The 16363-nt window shown below is 38.3% G+C and overlaps 1 pseudogene; it reads right to left on the bottom strand.

The window, feature by feature from the left end:
- Nucleotides 1–3485: 3485 nt before the first annotated feature.
- Nucleotides 3486–4052, bottom strand: LOC118623696 (annotated as a pseudogene).
- Between the last annotated feature and the right edge of the window lie 12311 nt (nucleotides 4053–16363).

The following is a 16363-nucleotide window of genomic DNA, read 5'->3' as shown; positions in this document are numbered from 1 at the left end:
TGTATCAAAAGAGATGCATGACCTTATGGAGAAAATATACAACCACACTGAACAAGTATTTTTTGAGGACCTGCCATGTACCAGGCACTGTTGTAGGCACTGTGTGAAGAGCTTACACAATGGACCAATGTCCCTGCAATAGTCAGTGCACTGCAGCGTGGGAGCATCCACCCAGGTACACAGTGAATAAGTGTGTACAAAGCATAAGCACTCATGTATTGCCTTATGGCGTTCACATCCTGATGAGGAGAAAAAAAGCTGGCAAATATACAGAGGCTATGTCAGGTGGGGGTGAACGCTATAAATAAAAATTAAGCTGGGACCTGGCTGGTGTGGCTCAGTGGCTGAGTGTTGACCCATGTACCAAGAGGTCACAGGTTCAATTCCCAGTCAGAGCACATGCCCAGGTGGTGGGCCAAATCGCCAGTGCAGGGCATGTAAGAGGCGGCCAATCGATGTTCTCTCTCATCAATGTTTCTATCTCTCTCTCCCTCTCCCTTCCTCTCTCTCTAAAATCAATAATCAATAAAGAAAAAAAATTAATATTAAGCTGGATTATGGTAGTGGCATGGACAGGGGTCATAGTTCAGATAAGGTAGGCAGGAAGTTCTCTCTAAGATAAAGTGACACTGGAGCTAATACTTGGATGAAATGAAGGCGTAGCAGAGGACAGCAGCGTGAACAGGTCCAAGAGGGGAGTATGGTTTCATGTGGCTTCAGTGAAGTGAGCAAGCAAGACTTACAGACGATGTGGTCGGAGGAGTGGCTGGGGAGCTCACTGAGTAGGTATCATTTCGAGGCCATGGACAGAATTCTGCTTTTATTCTCAGGGAGATAAGCATCCTTAGAGACATTTGAGCACAGCTGTGACATAATCTGATGGACAGGTCAAAGGATCCCTCTTGCCCTGTGGGGAGAAAAGAAAGGTGAATCAGAGGAGGGCTGAGAGTATGGTGAGTATAGAAATAGGAGGTCAATTTATACTGCAGAACTTGGACCAGATAATAAGGATTTGGACTAGTATAGTCACAGTGAGGGTAAAAACTGAGAGCCAAAGGGGCTTATTACTACAGAAGATCCAATTAAGTAAAAACAAAATTAGTAGGAAGACTAAATACAAAAATGTCAATTCTCACCCTGACCAGTGTGCCTCAGTGGTTGAATATTGTGCCATGCACCAAAAGGTCACTGGTTTGACTTCCAGTCTGGGCACACGCTCGAGTTATGAGTTCAATTCCCAGTCAGGTTGCCTACAGGAGGCAACCGATTGATGTTTCTCCTTCAGGTCAATGTTTCTCTCTCTCTCCCTCTCCCTTCCTCTCTCACTAAAAATCAATAAAAACACATTTTTAAAAAATGTCAATTCTCCCCAGTAGTTCCAATAAGAAAAACAAGTTCTTTTAAGGTGATCTTAAACTATTATAGAAAAGCAGATGGCCAAGTATTTGAAGAGCTACATTTGGGAGCAGGGAAGATTTGTTCTACCACATAGCATGATGGTATGAATCTCTAGGAATTGAGTCATTGCTACAGGAATAAACGAGAGAGGTGACAGGTTGATATACATAATAGCATTAAGACCTGAGAAACCATCTCATGCATGTTTGGGTACATGATATGTTTCAGTGGTTATAGTGAAGAAGTGGGTCTGTGGAAATTGATTATGGAAGAATAAAAACATAAAAATGTATAATTATTTCATACAAGTCAGGAATTGAACCTGCAACCTAGGTTATATGCCCTGACCAGGAATTAAACCAGGAACCTTTTGTACGAGACAATGCTCCAACCAACTGAACCACCCAGCCAGGGCTAGAAGAATGCTCAAGAGATTTTTTTTTTTTTTTTTTTTATCCTCACCCGAGGACATTTTTCCATTTTTTGTTCAGGTAGAGTGGGAGGGAGAGAGAGGAACAGAGAGAGAGAGAGAAACATCGATGTGAAGGGACACATCGAGTGGTTGTCACCCGCACAACCAACCAGGGCCGGGGACAAACTGCAACCGAGGTACCTGCCCTTAGCGGGAACCGAACCCGGGTCTCTCAGGACCGCAGGCCGACACTCTAACCGCTGAGCCAAACCGGCCAGGGCAAGAGATTTTTAAATAGACTCAAAAGACATATCATATAATTATAGTTAAATTCTACTGTGTGAAATATATGAAAAGACAGGCCAGAGACTAGAAAAGATATTATATATGGTATTAAATCTAATCACAAAGGATTAGTCACCAGGATATACATATTTAAAAACTCCTGAAAAAGAGACAAGAACCAAGTATTCAATAGAAAAATACTGCAGACATACATATGTATTTCAGGAAAATCCAAAACAACTAATAAACATAGAAATTAACTTGGGCTCCCTCAAGTAAGTTTATATTAAAACCAGAATGACAATATGGAAAAAAAAAATGATCAAGTTAAAAAAAGCAGGATAGCACCAATTATTGGGGAGGATGTGAAGCCACAGGAACTCACACCCCAGGAATGAGACTACGTCACACACTCTCCCAAACCACATTGGAGGGCAGTTCTGCAATATCTAAATTTGCAGCCCAAGTGTCCATCAGTAGATAATTGGATAAAAACGCGGTGGTAGCCCTGGCAAGTTTGGCTCAGCGGTTGGAGCGTTGGCCTGCCGACCGGAGAGACCCGGGTTCAGTTCCCGCCAAGGGCACGTACCTTGGTTGCAGTTTGTTCCCAGCCCTGGTTGGGGTCGTGTGGAAGACAACCACTCGATGTGTCCCTTTCACATTGATGTTTCACTCTCTCTCTCTTCCTCCCTCTCGCTCTATCTGAACATAAATGCAAAAATGTCTTCGGGTGAGGATTAAAAAAAAAAGTGGTGGTACATTTATACAGTGGAATACTACTCTGCTATAAAAAAGAAGAAAATATTACCCTTTGCAACAACATGGATGGAACTGGAGAACATTATGCTAAGTGAAATAAGCCAGTCAGAGAAAGGCAAGTACCATATGGTTTCTTTTTTCACACGGATCATGACTTTATTTAAAAATTAGAAAACAATGCTGTAGGAACATGGATGTGTAAATGTCTAAAATACCGCATCTTCTTCTGGCGGCAGACACCACCTTTAGCTATAAACATGAGTTTAGTCTTCCACGTAGAAATCAGACTACACTGTCAAGGAAAGGCGCTTCCTATGGTTTGGAGACACTCGTTTCCGTGGAAGATAGTAAAAATGCATAGATATGTCAGAAAAGAACCCCCTTTCACAGTATTCCTTCACTTCGTATGCGAGTTATTGGTCATGCCGCGAGACCCCACTGTCCCAGCACGGAACAGCAACTGTTCAGGAGAGAGGCAGAAGAAGGAAAAAGGAATGGACATAAGGTAGTATTTCTTTTAGGTACAATAAGCATAATCGTGTTTTAGGAAGACAAGATAAAAATTACTCAAAGCTAGCTTGGTTCTCACTGAATAAAAACAATGGGCTAAGGACTGAGCTCCCCTCTGTGGCTAGTAATCAATGCCTTGGTCGCCATACTGGTGCTTGTGGGAGTCGTCGTCTTGGTACTCAGCAGGGTATTCCGCCTGGTAGTGACTGTCGCTGATTTCCGATCCGTTGGTTCCCGTTACTTGGCTCCCGTTGTGAATGGTGGGATCCCTTCTGGGAGGCAACTTTGTTGGTGCCCTTCTTTAGAGAAATCATGGAGTTGTCCACAGGCTGCAAGGTCAGCTTCTGGTCATAGATGTCTCTCCTGGTCCCTGGCGCCAGCATCCCTGCCTGGCTGGCCCCTTTGTTGGTGCCCATCTGCAGGCTGATCGTGGTCTGGTCAAAGGTTTGTCAGTTTGCATCTTGGGATCGTCAAGGTGCCTCCTGGTCCCATAGGCGGTCGTCCCTGCCTGGCTGGCACACTTGTTGGTTCCCATCTGCAAGCCGAAGACACTCTGGCTGGCTTTTAATTTTCCTTCGTCGAAATGTCGTGTCTGCTTCTCTGTGTACTTCACTCCGATGTCGATGTTGGTGTGGAATCCCTTTGTTTCAGCCAGGCCTGCCAGGGCCGTCAGCGTCTGAGGCTTCATGCCATAAGCCTGGCTCACTTTAATAAAGGTCTATGGTTTCATTCATATGTGGAATTTAATGAACAAATTGAACTACCAAGCAACATAGAGACAGACTCATAGATGGACAGCAGGCAGACAGCTCTTGCGGGTGGGGGGGAGGTATTGAGCAAAAAGTAAAAAAGGGGAAACTCATGAACATGGACAACAGTGTGTTTATTGTAGGGGTGGGGGTGGGAGGGGAGGTGGAAGGAGGCAGCAAGGGGATAAACGATGATGGAAAAATTTTAAGTTAATTTAATTTAAAAATACTTGAGAATGTGCACCCTCACGACCCAGCATGTCCTCCTCAGTGTGTGATCTAGAACAGCACTGTTCACCATAGTAGCCACCAGTCACTTGTAGCTGTTTACATTTAATTAATTAAAATTAAGTTGCAATCTAGTTCCTCAGTTGCATGAATACTTTTCAAGGGCCACTCTGTGACATGTGGCTTCAACATTTGATAGTACAGTGATTTTTTTTTATTGTAGAAATTCTACTAGACAGCATTGATTTATAGAAACTCTCACCCACATGTACAAAAAGACATATAAAGGATATATGCACAGATCATTATTTGTAATAACAAAATTCTGGAAGGCATCAACTGTCAATCAACAGGATCGTTGATAAACAAAATGTGGCATGTTTACATTTTCGAATACTCTGGAGGATGAAAATGAATAAAAACTCTATACAGCAGCATGAATAAATCTCAAAGACAATCTCCGAAATCACAATCCACAGGCCAGAAACAATATTTAGGAAAAAATAAGATGTATAAAATGTGTGCATAACAGTATTTATATAAAATATTTAAATGGGCAAAATTAAGTATTGTGTAGGAACATACAGGAGTGGGCAAAAGTAGGTTTACAGATGTGAGTACATGAAACAGAGTTCATTCTTGTATTATATATTTTTCTATATAAACCACTGTAAGCCTACTTTGCCCACTGCCTGTATTTAATGCAAATGTAAGTATTTTTAAATGCATGGGGATAATAAACATCAAATGAGGATAGTGGTTGTCTCTGAGATATGGAAGAATGGATACCAGGTACACAGGATACATAATTGTGTTGGTGCTATTTGTTTATCATTTTATTATGAATATATTTCAGGGATTTCAAAATAATGCTGTTTATTGCTGGCATTTGGATAAGTGAATTTACAAATTGATTAATTGTGTTTTTATTTCTATTTCTATTCCCATAGTAAACCAGTTAGTTTTTCACGTGTGTGTATGTATGGAAGTCACAAGGTTTTCGGAAGCAAGGCTTTAAACAATTATACATGGCTATGCCACGAGTAAGAGGTTTCCATGCCTAGTTATTTATCTAAATAAATACAGCACTGTTAAAAGAAGAAAATATTATGATGTCACCGCCTTTGCTACTGTTTTTGCTCATGCTCATGCTTACAGATTTTACACTGCTGCAGTCACATTATGGTTTGTATTTCTACCTTTTACATAGCATTTTATTATAAACAATGTTTATATCATTAGGTGTTCATAAAATCTTAATAACTGATAAATATTTCATTGATTTGCTGGAAATGTAATTTGTTTTCTTCTAACTATTATGGATGCTGCTACAACTCATATCATATAAGTTATTTCCTTAGATTGTATGATCAAGAGTAGATTTATTGAAGCAAGCTATGAACAGTTCTAATGATGTGGTTTGGCTTGTTTTATTGCTTTTCTGAAGACAGCACTAATGAACAACGCCATTGGCGATGTATGGGATTATTTTTAAAACAACCTTTCCACCACTGAGTATTATAAATTCAATTCTATTCTTCCATTGTGGTTCCTTGTTAGCTATAACATGGTATGTTGCTGTTAATTTTAATTTCTTTAAGTAGCTGAGGTTAAACTTATGTAGGCATCGGCATGCTCTACTCATGTTCTTTGTTCATATATCTCTGTGCTTTGACGTTTTTCTTATACGTTAGAATAAAATACTCATATGTAATTGTTAGAAATCCTTTGACATATTTTGCCAATGTTTTTCTTAATATATTGTTATTTTATAGTTTATTTCTCATTTTCATTATAAAGAATTTTTGTATGTATCATTAATGGTTACTTTTATAACCTCTTATATTTCTTAAAAAGTCAGATTAGTGTATCTCCAAATAGCTCCTTGTGCACATGCCAAAAATGAGAAAATTGCCACCTCCAGAAACCATCCATCCCAGTTTGGAATCTTCTATATAAGTTCTTCTGAACATCACCTTAAAGTTCAACTTAATTTAATCATGTTTGTTCTAATCCTACTCTTTGGCCATTCTCTCAAACTTCCCTTCAAATACCCTGTGAGAACCCTCTTCTTCCAGTATGAAATTTCTCTAAATTCTTTAGTTTGCCCTCATAAAAGACCTCAGATGCTCTCTTGCAGATGTTCTCTAGTTCATGTGTCTGCATATGTGTCAAGTATGGAACCAAACTCCAAATCTCTTTAACCAAAGGTCTTGAGACTACATGGTGGGATTCCTTTACTGGACTTCTCTCTCTTACAGAGTAGAAATTTTTTTTCTCCCAATTCACCAACTGATCTCTTCTGACTTATTTGAAATACATAAAAATTTTAAAGTGCTAAATAAGGGAACATTTATATTCAAATTATATTCTCCCAAGTGTGTTTATGAAATGATCTTTCTAAGAGCATATTCAGTGCTGTGAAAAATTGCATTCTATGAAGTACTATATTACTATTCTACAAGGAACCCAGTGGCATGTATTTTTCTACTTCAAATTGAATTTTCCTGGTAATTTGTGCTTTTCTTCTACAGTAAATACATTCCTCAGTACAGATCTTCGTGCACCATTTCATCAAATCTAAACGATATTCCAAAGGAACATGACTTTGCCTTGCTCTGAATAAAACTGCTTGATTCTATTTTATTAATTTGAATCATTTTAACTGTGAAACATAGAAACAGAGTTGGATCACTTTGGTTACATTCTCACTCTACACAGAGCAGGACACAAGTCACACACTTCATTAAGTGATGATTAACAGTAAAGATAGTTATTGCATTGAGACATTTGGCATATGTTTTCTGAAGGTTACTTTTTGTTATTTAGAAGGTGACATATGTTAGCTATCCCAGAGTTGTAACTACCTTTACTCTCTATGGAAAACTGCTACTTTGGCTTTTATCAAACATGAACTGTTCTACTTATCTGTTACTTTATGTATTTTTTTAAATTAGTTTTAAAAGTTATTCTCTTTGTTATTACTCTTACTGCTTGATAACCATCACATTGTCATTATTCTGATGAGGGAAAGAATACTAAACCCCATGTGCTCCAGGCCATAGAGAAGCGTTTTGAATGCTACTGGTTCTGATGCAGGGACAGAAATCACAGGGAGGGCTTGAGTGTGGAAGCCTCTTACCTGGCTTCTCTTTATTCTTATTCTTATTATTCTTTCTTTTATATGTTTTATTTTCATAATTTAGAGTAGCTCTCCCCTATTCTTCTTCTTTGCAAACCACATTTGTCTGCAAAAATTTAGATCACATATTAAATCTTTATTCATACTCCAATTTCCAGTAAGGTATTCAGCCCCTCCCCATCTCGATTCCCCTTCACTTACATTAATTAGTTAACCCTACTGAACACACCCGAAAGCAGAATTCATGTCTTATTCATCTTTTAACTTCCACACAGTGCAGTGGCCAGTGTAGAATACAATCTCTATTAATAATTTTTTATGGTCTAGATTTTAATGGAGGTTTAATTGACAAATAAATAATGTAATATATTTAAAGTGTGCATCGTGATGATTTGATATATATTGTGAAAGGATTTCTGCCATTTGGTTAATTAACACATTTATCACTATATATATACAGAGAGAGAGAGCGTGCGCAAGCATTTAAGCTCTACTCTTTTAGCAAATTTCAGTTATTCCATATCATATTATCGTGGAGGCTTAAAACAGAATTTCCTCCTACCTTCTAAGTTCTTCTAACTGGACTGATAATCAAATTAAAAGAGACATATTAAAAAGAGAAAATGTCCAAATTTGTTATACAAACCCACATTTAGGATTGCCAGAGAGAGAGAGAGAGAGAGAGAGAGAGAGAGAGAGACCCAAAGACATATTGCGAAGTTGAAGCTTATATGCCATTCTGGAGCTATGGACAAGGGGTGGTTGTGGTTTGGAATTTCGAACTGCAGGAAAGCAATTCACATGGAGATAGAAGCAAATGGTTGGTAAATAAATGTTTGCTGGGCTATTCTTAACAATGGGGCACAGAGAGGGTTTTGAAAAAATGGGCCTTCCTTACTAGGTTTCTCTCTATCACACACTAGTTTACATTAACCTATAGTGACCTATGATGATCTCTCCCTTCCTGGACCAAGTCCTCTATCTAAATTTCTTTTAGGCAGTTAGGGAAAAGATCGGAGGTGCTTTTTGTTTTGTTTTGTTTTTATGAGTCATTTGTTCCTTAATAACCAGCTTAAAATCAATACCCAGAAAAGGCATATTTTGGGGTGGCAAACTGCATCCCTTCATTATCATCTACAATTACCATGTTAGACGTAGATACTCAGACCTTCATCTTACAGTTGAAAGTTTGTACGCATTACCAACCTCTCCCTGCCCCCCAACCCAACCGCTGGCAGCTACTCTTCCACTGTCTTTTTCCAAGTTTGACTTTTTACTTTAGAGTCCACATGTGAGTGTTATCCCACAGTAGCTGCCTTTCTCTGTCTGACTTCCATCACGAAGCATAATGCCCCAAGGTTCACCTGTGTTGTTGCAAACTGCAGGATTTCCTTGAAAATGAAGTGTATTTTAAAAAACACTGGCTTTCTAATTATTTAAAGTGTGTATACATATTTTGGGAATATATATATACACACATATATATGCATATATATATATATACACACATATATATTTCACATATTTCCTACTCATTCATTTGTTGATGGATGCACAAGTTATTTCCATATTTTAGCTATTGTGAATAATGCTTCAATGAACATGGGAGTGCAGATATATTTTCAAGATTCTGTTTTTGTTTCCTTTGGATACATACTCAGAACTGCTTCTGCTGGATCATGTGATGGCTCTAATATATGAGATGTATGGTTGTCAAGAAGATTACATTTATTCACTTATTTATATTTATATAGTCAGTGAGACTGTACAAACACTGAGGTTTTAATTAGGAAGATAAATAAAACCAAGGAAAGTTCACCATAGAACCCAGTACACAGCTAATCCTCATATAAACAAGTTTGCGATTTCTAAAACAAAACCAAGAAATTGAAGTTATTTCTAAGCTTGAATCAACTCCCAAGGCTACAGTGAAAAGAGTGATCAATACAGCGAAAGGGTAACAACTCCCACTTTAAAGCAGGAGCTCTCCTGAGGTCTGGTCACCTCACAGGCCGCGCTCGGGTGCTCTTTCGAGAGAAGGTGTGACATCTGCCTGGTCTCTTTTCTCAGCCACCATCCAGATCCTGCAGCTGAGGCCAATATATGCCCACCTGCTGCTCGGACTTTCTAATCAATCCCAGCCATAGGAGAAGCCAAGAAGATATTTTAAGAGCTTTATTCCAGCCCGGCCAATGTGGCTCAGTGGTTGAGTATTGACCCCTGCACCAAGAGGTCGCCAGTTTGATTCCTGGTCAGGATACATGCCCAGGTTGTGGGCCTGATCCCCAGTAGGGGGCATGCAGGAGGCAGCCAATCGATGTTCTCTCTCATCGATGTTTCTCTCTCTCTCTCCTTCTCCCTTCCTCTCTCTATAAAATCAATAAAAAATATTTTAAAAAAAAGAGTTTTAATATGATTCTGTGGGACATGACATCTACTAACTCTTCTTCCTCATCTGGATCTAATTTTTGGTTTACTTTTTCTTAAGTTATTTAAATGCCTGTCTTATACCTACATTCCTGTGTCATTCTCTGTAGTATCTTCTCGGAGTCATTAGGTTTGGAACCTTAAATTGTATGTTCAAACCTCCTCTCAAGGACTAGAATCAGAGTGGCTATACAGAAAGCTGCCCAGAGAACACCAAATTGACCTATGGCACAAAGGATAAATAAAATTTAATTGTTACCCTACTGAAATTGTAATGTTTTTGTTACAACACTTGGTCTAACTAATACCCGAATTTTCCAGTAAAAATGGAAGAGTATGGCTTATGAGGAACAAGGTGGTCATCAGACTGAAAATCAGGAAGTGTTATGCTATGGAAAAGACATTTGCAAAAATCTGTTGCCAGCAATAATTTGGTAGGCAGACCATGTGCTTATGGAATTGTAGCCTTAGGGAAAGGAGTTAGGAAACAATGTTAGTAGGCTAGCCTAACTAGTGTTGTCTGCTATTGGCAGGGTTTTATAAGAAAGGAATGAGCTCAAGAAAGAGTTGGCCACTTGGCAAGCATAAATGAGAGGGAATAGAATGGGTCAAAAAATGTGGACCATCAAAGGGTTGGAAATGTCTGTGGCTTCTAGATCCCAAATAGTGAGTGATATGATTGAGAAAGGCTTTGAGTAACCAAAACTCTTCTGTTGAATAAAGTGATTAGCCACCATTAAGTTAAGAAAAAGCAAGTGGGGGAATTAGATAATAAGATCAAGCTGATTTGAGAGCAATGTCTGGAAAGCATCTTTGAGTGCGGTTATAAGCACATGGTACTTATTGCAAGAGAATAAATCCAAAGGTTTATACATGAGGAAATTGCATGGTACATAAAACCATGAGGGTGGTCCAAGGAAGCTTGTAATAATCTTTGGGAAGGCAGTGGGCTGTCAAAGCTCTCCAGCCCCAAGGAAGGCATAACACACTTCAGATGTGCCAACGAGAATAAGGGTTATGGAAGAACCTCCCAAAAGGAGGAGTCAGAGAGTGTCAGAGAATAATATGCTAATGTTCCTTCCAGAAAGCTGACTCAGAAAGAGATCAATGAGCTTTGTCTGCTGTCTGGGAGACTTCATAATGTTTGTCTAGCTGGATTACCCCTGACCAGTATCTGCTGTGCCTCTCATTTTAATTCTTTCCAAATAGAAATATTTGTTATGGTGGAGGTCACAGGACTATGACCAGCTATATCTGGTATGTTGTAGAGGACATGCATTACCTGAGACCCTGGACTTTGAAATGGTCTTTGGGAGTGAATATAATCTACATGTGGAATAAAGGGAGAGAATGAACCTCTGGTTACCAGAAAGAGCAGGCTGTAGTAGACATGCTAATGTTCACCAATATCCATGTTCCCTTTTTCTTGGACACACAGAAGAACTACATTTCCCAGACTTCTTTGCAGGTAGGTATGGTCAGGTGATCAAGTTCCAGCTGATGGAATGTGGGCAGAAATGAAGCAGTCTAATTCCAGGCATAACCCACACAACCTCCTGCAGTAGAGGACTCTGAGACCCTAGAAGAAAGAAAACTACAGCTCACAGGCCAAATCTAGCTCATTACCTATTTTTGTACAACCCATAAATTAAAATGGCTTTACATTTTTAAAACTTAAAAAAAAATGATATTTTACTACATTTAAAATTATATTAAATGTAAATTGAAATATCAAAACTAAGGGTTTCTTGGAACACATCCACGTTCACATTCATTGAAATATTGTCTGTGTTCACATTACAATGGCACAGTTGAACAGTTGCAACAGAGACCATAGGCAGTGCTCTCACTGCTGCACCCTGCTGGCCCCTTCCAGTGCTGCAGTTATAACTTAGCATTTTGACTGCCATGCATAGCATTTTATTTTATTACTATCAGAGCATATTCATTAAGTCAAAACAAAAAAAGAAGAGAAAAGTGGACTTCAAATGTCACATTTCAAAGGCGTAATGGAGTGTGGTTTATGTTGTTATCAAATTACAAAGCACTGTTTGCTTGTTTTTTGTTTTTCATACAGTGACCTATTTCTTAAATGTGGTAGACAAAATAGTCTCTCGCTGCCCCCAAAGATGTCCACATTCTAAATCCTGAACCCCATGACTGTGTTTCCTTACATGTCAAAAGAGACTTAGTAGATGTGACTAAGTTAGGAATCTTAAGATGTACAGATACTTTTACATTTAATCTAGATACAGTACTTTATTTACAAAAATTAAGATGAATAGCATTTTGTTACATCAAAGGAAGAGTGCAGCAGTCTGAACAAATGCTGTTACAGAAAAAAAAATGAGTCATGTAACCAACCTTGGGAATCAGGTTATTGGGGCTCAACAAGCCCGTTTTAGTTTGTGATTATTACCCAAACCCAGGGCCTTCCACCTGAAGTGGAATCTGCTAAGATGTATTAGAGCTAGTGATGGTAGAAATATATGTGGAGCAGAAAAAGGTTTAGTTGAACAAATTAACAAAGCTAGTGAAAAAAATAAGATATTTAAAGCCAATGATTATTTATTGTATTAGCCAAGAGCAAACACTTTAAAGAAAATATTTGAATCTATCATGTTATTAAAACATATGTGTCAACAGTGTACTTTATTCACTCTCACGGATGTATCCATCATTAGTTCCATGAATCAGTGTCAAGAATAGAACCTGGATAACCTGACTTGTCCTACTACACACCAGTCCCACGGATTAGCGGTTAGTACCTTTTTGTTGAAATAGTCAAAATTGAATTTTTTTCTGAACAAGGAAAACTGTGCTCAACCACTATCATAAAACACATAATGACTTTGGAAATCAGCTTTTTCCACAAAATTGATAACGTTCAGTGAACTCAACCTAAATTTTCAAGGCAAAATAGCACTTATATATGAAACATATACTGTATAATATCACTTCTGTAACAACTAATTTTTGAGTCACAAGTAATGCCAACACAAAATTTTATTGATATGTGTTCCCAGCTCAAACTACTGTTTCAAATTTTTTTTGTTATCTAAATGCAAGTACAAAATACTTTCCACATTTCAACATCCATATTATTGTCTAATTGAACAGCTTCTTTCTAATATTTAATTGGAAGCGATGAATCTGCATTATAATGACAGGTTGAAAGGCAAGAGAAAAATCTGATAGGATCCTAGAAATGCCTTCCAAGAGATAAATAAGGTCAATTAAAATCATACACTCATGAATTGATATCTGTATTGGCAGAACTTATTTGTGTGAAAAGATGAAATATGGAAAAAAATCTCATAATGAATCAGCATTAAATAATGACAACTTGTAGTCATTTTGATGATAGAGGAACTAATTATAAACCTCAATTAAGCAAAAATGCATCCCCCTAACAAATTAGTTTTATTTTTCTCATTATTACACTTGTATTACAAAGAACTATACTTAGTTATTATTTGAATTTCATCAAAATGCTTTTGGCTGAAATTTGTTTTCTCTCTTGTTATGAAAGTATATAGACATTATCTTTGCTTTTGCCTCTTGACTGGTAAAGCCTAAAGTATCAACTATTTGGCCTTTATAGAAAATTACTTCAGACCCTGTTTCAGAACAGGTGGAGCCATAAGATTTAAGGGGACTGTATTCCTAATCACTATGTGGAATGTTGATCAATGAACAATCAGTTGGATCACTGGACTGACTGGATGAGAAATTAACCTTTAGGTGGTAAGCCACCAAAATTTGTCAGCTGTTTGTTCCAACATGTGTTACTTACCATGACTTAAATAACCTTTTAATTATTACAATATACATTTAAGGAAACTTCAGAAACTACATTTTTATAGAAAATACTAAGTCACCGTTTTTGATATTTTATTATTTATTTATTTATTTATTTATTTATTTATTTATTTTTCCTTTCTATTGCATTAACTGGGTGAGACACCGATTAACAAAATTGCAACAGTTTTAGGTGCACAGTCCTACAATGTATCATCTGTACACTGTGCTGTGTGTTCACCACACCAAGTCAAGTTTCCATCGTCACTATTTATCCCTCCTACACCCACCTCCACCTCCCCACCCAACTCCCCCCACAGTCACCACACTGATGTTCATGTCCATGAGTTTTTTCTCTATTTTTTTATTAATTCCTCCCCTCTCCCCGACTAAGTCACTTTAAAAAAACATATTATTGCTGGGTCGATGTGACTCAGTGGTTGAGCATAGGCCCATGCATCAAGAGGTCGCTGGTTCGATTCCCAGTCACGGCACATGCCCAGGTTGTGGGCCCAATCCCCAGTGGGGGGGCATGTGGAGACAGCCAATCAATGTTCTCTCTCATCGATGTTTCTATCTCTCTCTCCCTCTCCCTTCCTCTCTCTCTAAAAATCAATGAAGAAAAAACATTTTTAAAAATATTATTATTGACAGTATTACAGATATCCCTCATTCCCCACCTTTTGCCCCATCCACCCTCCCCCCCCAGGCCTTCACCACACTGTTGTCTGTATCCATGGGCTTGGCATATATGCATATACATTCTTTGGTTCATCTCTTTCTGTCTCCCACTAATCCCCCTTTCCTTTGAGATTTATCAGTCTGTTCCATGCATCCATGCTTCTGGACCTATTTTCTTCATCAGTTTATTCTGTTCATTAAATTCCACATATAAGTGAGATCATGTAATATTTGTCTTTCTCAGTCTGGCTTATCTTGCTTAGCATAATAACCTTCAGGTCCTTCCATGCTGTCACAAAGGGTAAGAGAGCCTTTTTTATGGCTGCGTATTATTTCATTGTGTAAATGTACCACAGTTTTTTTATCCACTCATCTACTGATGGGCACTTGGGCTGTTTCCAGATCTTAGTTGTTATAAATAATGGTGCTATGAACATAGGGGTGCATATATTCTTTCTGATTGGTGTGTCAGGTTTCTTAGGATATATTCCTACTAAGTCACTTTTTAAAATGGCTACAGATGCTTTTTTCTTAGCAAAGTAAATCAGCATGAGAAATTCATCTTCCATTAATTCAGCCAACATTGTTAAGGCACTATGAGCAAGGTTATATGCAATGTTGATTTAATGTTTCTCTTTGAATTGTAAATTCCCACTTATTTATGAATTTAGCAATTTAATGTGTTTAAACCAATAAATCCTCAGAAGTCACATGCAATCAATTGTTCAATGGAAGACTTTGCTTAGACAAATAAAGAATATGTATGTTTGTTTCCTAAACAAGGAATCTCTCTTCCCTTTGACATGATGCTAAAGTGTTCCATGCTTGCAAACTAGAAAAGAATACATTTTGGCCCTGGCCAGTTTGGCTCAGCGTTAGAGCATCAGCCGGCAGTCCACAGAGACTGGGATTCGGTTCCTGCTAAGGGCATGTACCTTGGCTGCAGTTTGTCCCCGGCCCTGGTTGGGTCGTGTGGGTGGCAGCCACTTGATGTGTCCCTTTCATGTCGATGTTTCTCTCTCTCTTCCTCTCTCTCCTTCCTGCTCTATCTGAATAAAAAATGGAAAATGTCCTCAGGTGAGGATAAAAAAATAAAATAAAATAAAATAATACATTTTGAGCTCTGAATGGGACATTACATTGAAATATCCCCAGAGAGTGCACTAGCCAAACTCCTGGAATAAAATGCAGCCATCAAATTGTCAATATTTATCCCAACTGCATGAGGAACAAGAGAGAACAAAACACTGAGCAGAGAAATGTTTTTCCAGTTGATACTGTAAAGTGGACAATTACCTGAGGTGATAAGCATTTTACTTTTTGATTCAGAATCAAATCACCTCCATAAAATTAAATTATATTAGTTGCCCAGCCAGTATGGCTCAGTGGTTGAGGGTCAACTCATGCACCAAGAGGTTGCTGGTTTGATTCCTGGTCGAGACACATGCCCAGGTTGTGGGCCAGATCTCCAGTGGGGGGCATGCAGGAGGCGGCCAATCGATGTTCTCTCTCATCGATGTTTGTATCTATTTCTCCCTCTCCCCTCTTCTCTTTCCCTCTAGTATCAATATAAGGAAAAAGATTAAATTATATTAGCATGCCTCAATATTTCTTTCTAAAATATCATCCTTAAAAATATTTTCTGGATATGTATAATATAACTGTGTATCCCAGATCTCATTCTGACCATTCTAATTAATGTTCCCCAAATCTTGTTAAGCATAAGAATCCCTTAGGGCAAGTAAGTATTTGTTAACATTTTGGTTTTTGTGCCCAGAAACTCTAGTGCTTAGGTATGGTGAGGCCCAAGAGTCACAATTTTACCTGGGAAGTTAAAGTGGATGCTGGCTATTATGAATTGGTTCACTCAACCCACTTTCTGCCTTCTTAGACTCTCTTGCAGCTAGGGTTCTGGTTGCAAATTAATTCCATTAATTAGGGTGTACTTGCAGAAAATATGGAAGGCAAAAG

Source organism: Molossus molossus, unplaced genomic scaffold, assembly GCF_014108415.1.
Source record: "Molossus molossus isolate mMolMol1 unplaced genomic scaffold, mMolMol1.p scaffold_m16_p_10, whole genome shotgun sequence".
Taxonomy (NCBI): Eukaryota; Metazoa; Chordata; class Mammalia; order Chiroptera; family Molossidae; genus Molossus; species Molossus molossus.
The sequence above is the reverse complement of the archived record's forward strand: the minus strand, read 5'-3'. Positions and strand labels throughout refer to the sequence as shown.